The sequence below is a fragment of the Olea europaea genome, chromosome 16, assembly GCF_002742605.1.
Source record: "Olea europaea var. sylvestris chromosome 16, O_europaea_v1, whole genome shotgun sequence".
NCBI lineage: Eukaryota > Viridiplantae > Streptophyta > Magnoliopsida > Lamiales > Oleaceae > Olea > Olea europaea.
In genome coordinates, this window is record NC_036252.1 from 2,314,354 (window position 1) to 2,320,250 (window position 5,897).

At 36.0% G+C, this 5,897-nt stretch overlaps 1 pseudogene; it reads left to right on the forward strand.

Moving 5' to 3' along the window:
• Window positions 1–4,088, forward strand: part of LOC111411680 — a 17,589-nt pseudogene extending 13,501 nt beyond the window's left edge.
• The last annotated feature ends 1,809 nt before the right edge of the window (window positions 4,089–5,897 follow it).

Genomic DNA, 5,897 nt, shown 5'->3' on the forward strand with positions numbered 1-5,897 from the left:
AATTTTGTATTGTGTTGGTTTGGAACAGTTACGCTTCGGCTCTAGCCTTCTGTTGGTCATTCGTGCTTTCAATCTGTCCGGCCGCTTGTAAACATGGCTGAGGTTGCTGATATGCCGCCTTCTGAGAGAAAGTGGACAATGCCACTCTTTGTTTTCTTCAAAGATGCTAGGTGAATGAACACTGCTATCCCTTTGAATATGTATTACTCAGGCTAGCCAATCTGCTTATTTATTGGAGAAGATCGGCTTAGTTCATTGTACCGTAGTTTATATTAGGTATAAAAGTAGAGAAGAAAAAGAAAAATGAATAGAGATTAGGATTGATCATATATTTTACACTTCATCAGAAGATATAATTGCTTGTTTTTTTTTAAAATTTTTTGAATTTTTTGTCTTCTGTTGGGTGTGCAGAAATGTTTTCAAAAGGGATGATCTTGGATTGGAAATCCTACGGATTGCATTCCCCGCAGCTCTGGCATTAGCTGCCGATCCTATTGCTTCTTTAATTGATACAGCATTCATTGGCCATTTAGGTATGCCTTCTTGACTAATTTTGAATTCCCTGGATCCTTGAAGTAAATCATTTTGTCTATGGTGTATGCTTTTATTGCCTATGAAAAAATTTGAAAAAGAAAATCATCACCTATATGGACATTTCGATACATATTACTAATGAGGACTGGACAACATAGTGGTTAAACTTTTAGCTTCTTTTTCTTGCTTAATACTTTCCATAATGTTGTACAATTCACCTTACTAAACGAGCCACATATGTTTTCGACCGTCTAATTCTTTCAATTGTCAGAACTCGTAATGTTCTGCTTTAGTGCTCATCCATTAATGTTGAACTTCTCTATAACCTGTAGATGACATCTCGTTTCAGTTTACAAATTTCTTAAAAAAATGTTTGTAACAAATTTGTTTCTTTGACTTAGTTTCTGTTAATGCACAGGTCCGGTGGAAATAGCTGCTGTAGGAGTTTCCATTGCTATTTTTAATCAAGCCTCTAAGGTTACCATATTCCCACTTGTTAGTATCACAACTTCTTTCGTTGCTGAGGAAGACACGGTTAAAAGAATTAGTGATCAACAACAACAAAGTGAGAACTCAGGGAAAGGTACTTCCAAGAACAAAGAAACGGACGAGCTGGTTCACGAAGATGCCATTCTCGAAAACTTAGAGAAGGGTTCTGCAGAAAAAGACGAAACAAAAGAGTCAGCTTCAGAAGTTGGTAAGTTCCATGAGTGCTTACGTAGAAACTAAATGTCAGTGTTATTGATACTGCCAGCACTTCCAAGTAATAGATTTAGATTTGTGTTTGGCATTTTGAGCAAACTAAACCAAAGTACATCTTTCACATATCCCTCCTTTATTCCGAACTGAGACTCAGCAAGGCACCAGTTACCTCTAGATCCACCCAGAATAAGAAAAGATTTGAAACCGCTGTAGAAACTTAATTTCAAGGTGTTAACAATATATATTTTGATTTCAGAAGTATAATTTATTAATGTTCTCTATAGGTTTGAGTTCTGTAAGATGATCGATGTTATTTTTTAACAACCTTCTGTTCTTTCTTCGACAGGTTTCAGTACTAAATGTAAGTCTCCAGATGTCATCATCAGCAGTCTGAAGAAAGACAAACTTATTAGCAAGCGCAGACATATCCCTTCTGCATCGACAGCGCTACTTCTTGGTGCTGTGCTTGGACTCCTTCAGACCATATTCCTCATACTTTTAGCAAAACCTTTTTTAGGTTTCATGGGTGTAAAATCTGTAAGTATCAACATACATCTTCGTTTCATGGGTGTAAAATCTGTAAGTATCAACAAAAACTTTCCCATTTGTTCATCTTCGTTTATATTGTATAGTTTCATCATGCATTGTTAAGTGAACAATAACTATCTGCCTGCACAGAGTATTCATACTTTCTTCAATTGACACGCATCTTGAATGGTGATATAGGGATCTCCTATGCTAGCCCCTGCACTAAAGTATTTGACGCTAAGATCACTTGGGGCTCCAGCTGTTCTTCTTTCTTTGGCCATGCAAGGAGTCTTTCGAGGTTTCAAGGACACTAAAACTCCACTTTTTGCCACTGGTAAGTCAATTACTCTATACTTTTTCATTTGTTTATTCATTCATTTTTTATTCTTTTCATTCAGAATAAGAAATTTTTCCATTTCTTACAATAAATTCCAGAAGAAACCTTAATACTACTATCTTCCAATTAGTAAGGCTAAAATCTTGCCCACAAATGAAAAATGGAAGATCCCTTTAGGCTGATTTCCCTCTTACAGATACGTTGTAAAGCAACTTTAAGTTCTTTTTCTATACATAAATATAGAACGAAATATTAAATTTATCCTCAGAAATTCAGATACCTGATCTTATTGTAGTTTTTCTGTCCGATAACAGTTGCAGGAGATTTGGCGAACATAATTTTGGATCCAATTCTTATATTTGCGTGCCATATGGGTGTGAGTGGTGCAGCCATCGCACATGTCCTGTCTCAGTAAGTTTTGTATCCATACACTATCCATTAGACTCTTGATATGTTTAGTACAATAGGACTAAAGGAAGAAAACATGTAGAAACTGGTTTTGTGGGTACTTGATCTCTGTGATTCTCTTATGCCATTGCCATATGTGTAGTATATTTTGCATTTCACAGATCCCTCCGATAACATGTTGTTTTTTGTTCACTGCACCTTTAATATAAAATTTTCCTTATGTGGAAACCGGTTTTGTAGGTACTTGATCTCTGTGATTCTCTTATGCAAATTGATGAAACAAGTTAATCTATTACCTCCAAGTCTTAGGGATTTGCAGTTCAGTAGATTCCTCAAGAATGGTTGGTCCCTAAATAATGTTTTTTATTGCTTCAGTCGAATATATTCATTGGCATTTTGTTATGTGATTGGACTCAGGTTTTCTGTTACTAGCAAGAGTTATAGCTGCGACTATCTGTGTGACTTTGGCTGCATCAATGGCTGCAAGGCTAGGATCAACACCTATGGCTGCCTTTCAGATATGCTTACAGGTCTGGATGACATCGTCACTTCTTGCTGATGGTTTGGCTGTTGCAGGACAGGTAACAACTTTTTAACAGATTGTTAAATCTTTTGCCTTCAAATTGAACCATTTATAGAAGCAAAATCTGACAGCAATTAAACAAATTTGGGGTAGGCTATAAATCAGTTNTTATTATGTATTTTAACCTCTGTTTTATCATCAGTTTGTTGCAGCTACACAGCCAATAAACTCATTAGCATTTGTTTTTGATGGAGTTAACTTTGGAGCATCTGATTTTGCATTTTCTGCATACTCCATGGTAAATTTATCACCCCTTGTCTGCATAGAGTGAAGCCTTCTCACTTCTCAGTAGAAATTATGTGATAGTTGTTAAGAATTCATAGATCTTCATCTAAGATTTGACAATGCACTGAACACGGTGGTGGAAAAGGATTCATGTAGCTGAACCAAATTTTTGAGAAATTTTTTGTAATTTTTTTAGTATATTATAAGCAAGTTTCTGATCAACTATCAACTTCCGTTTCAGGTTCTAGTGTCTGCGGCAAGCATTGGGTTCCTGTTTTTCCTCTCCAAAACTAATGGTTTCATTGGAATATGGCTTGCTTTAACAATTTATATGGGATTGAGAGCACTAGCTGGTGTTTGGAGGTAATTTCTCTAACGTGGCATGCAAATAAACAATCATTTATTTGACGACTATGCTCTACTCAGAAACTTGTACTGAATTAGAAGAAAAAAAATTTGGTTTTCTATTTGCAGGATGGGAACCGGAACCGGCCCTTGGAATTTTCTTAGAGGCCGATTGCCATGGATATGATTTCGTTCGTAGAATTTCTGGAAGCTACCAAATAAGATCATATTGCTATACTTTGCCTTCATTTCTTCTTTACTTCCTATTTGTTTCTGCATTGTTCTTTGGTGCAGAAATTTCATTGCAACACTTTCTACCAGTATCTGTATAATTATTGGTCCTGCTTACTACTATAACTTTGAATCCACTCCAACACTCCAATTGACATGATCCATCGTCGAACCCACCACCAAGGCTGACTTTGACGTTCTTTTTTTTTTTTACTATTATGAATTAAATTAAAATTTTCTCAGAGGTCCCTTTATAAATTGGACAAAATCAACCAAAAAAGCAACAAATTTTTCAAAATATAGAAATTGGATGTAAAATAGGGAACACCTGCCTCTTAATAAAAAGTAATAACCAAGATAAGTACACGTTATATGTTATTACATACAAACGTGATGTTTGGTCAGGGTTAAGTCCAGGCCAAAAAAGGACGCCAACGGATTTAACCCTGACCAAATAGGTTAATTCTATTATGCAGGAGCGGATCTAAGTAAGGGCTCCACCGTGCTATATAGTCCATGTCCGCCCCTGAAAATGTCTACTTTTTTTTTTAATAAAGATAAATTCATGTATATTTGTATTGTAGCCTGTGTCCAAACTCAATAGTGGATTCGCCACTACTATTACGTATCTAAATTTAGGGATTTGTGCGTATAAAGGACATTCAAATCATTTTTGCTAGTGTCAACGCACGCGCGGGCAAGAAAAAAAAGGGATGTCTCGACTCGCTTGGACCATGATCTACTGGGTCAGGCACGACTAGTATATTTGGCATGCCAGGCCAAGACCGTGGCTGCACACAGTCCATAGGGGTGGACCTAAGCTATTCTCGACCAGACCACAGTTCATCAACATATCATTAGATTCAGCTTTTGACTTTGGATTCCTGGGTCGTCCCAAGTATTAAAAAAAGGGTTGTACTTGCTGTACACTCTTGTACAACAACACACACATGTGAGGGGCTTGTAAGATTTTACAGTCCTAAGGGCTGTACAACCAATTTTTCCCTTAAAAAATAAAGAAAGAAAACGAAAGGAAAAGGAAAAGAATGGCTAAGCTTCTATACTGACAATTCATAAGAGACGAATGGAAAAAGATTCGGACACGAGGACATTTTTCTGGGTTATAATACATCGAGTGCACTTTTACGGACAATTTCTGATTCTTCTGTTCCGATAAAACAAAACGAAACTCCAATTGGTTTTTAGCGTTCTGATAAGAGGAAAGTGGCATAATGTTGTAGGGTTGTGTGCCCATATAGTATAGTTTTGCTAATATAAAAATAACAATAATAATAATTTTTTAATATTGAATAAAATTATGTTTAATTTATTTATTGCAATTTTTCATTGAGCATGCGAAATTAAAGTGCATGTGATCACTAGTGATAATATGAGTTGAGTACTTGCGTTGAGAATTACAGTGAGATACAACTTATATTTTGACCATAAATAATTTGTTCACAACCAATGTATAAGGGTTGGCACCTTATATTGGAAGGTTGTAGTGTTGACTAATTCACTATTCAGGTTTGTGATTTGTCCTTATCACAGAAATAGTTAAATACGACACTAATACACTTGGAGTGTATTGAACGGACCATGTGTCAAATTTAATTCTATAGCATGGCCATGTGGAGAATTAAATTCCACTTAACCGCTGTGTATTTCATCTGAATCCTTTGATAGGATTATGTATATCTTTTCGCGACTTTAATTGTTCTTTGATTCATCAATGGATGAGATCAATTTGATTGGTCAAATATTTCGATGAATTAGGAACTTGAGAATGAGCGGAGTAGAGAACGTGAATTCATGTCGGGAACCGTCACCCTGGAAAATGGGTAGAGTGACTACTTAAGTATTTTCTGTTGAACAGTTAAAATTTGAGCTCAGTGTTTAGCGACGGCTAAATTTCGACATCTGTGATTTGTTCACAGGACCATTAAAGAAGATGAAATTTAAGTTAGTGAGAATAATTAGAGGGGCAAAACGGTCATTTATACT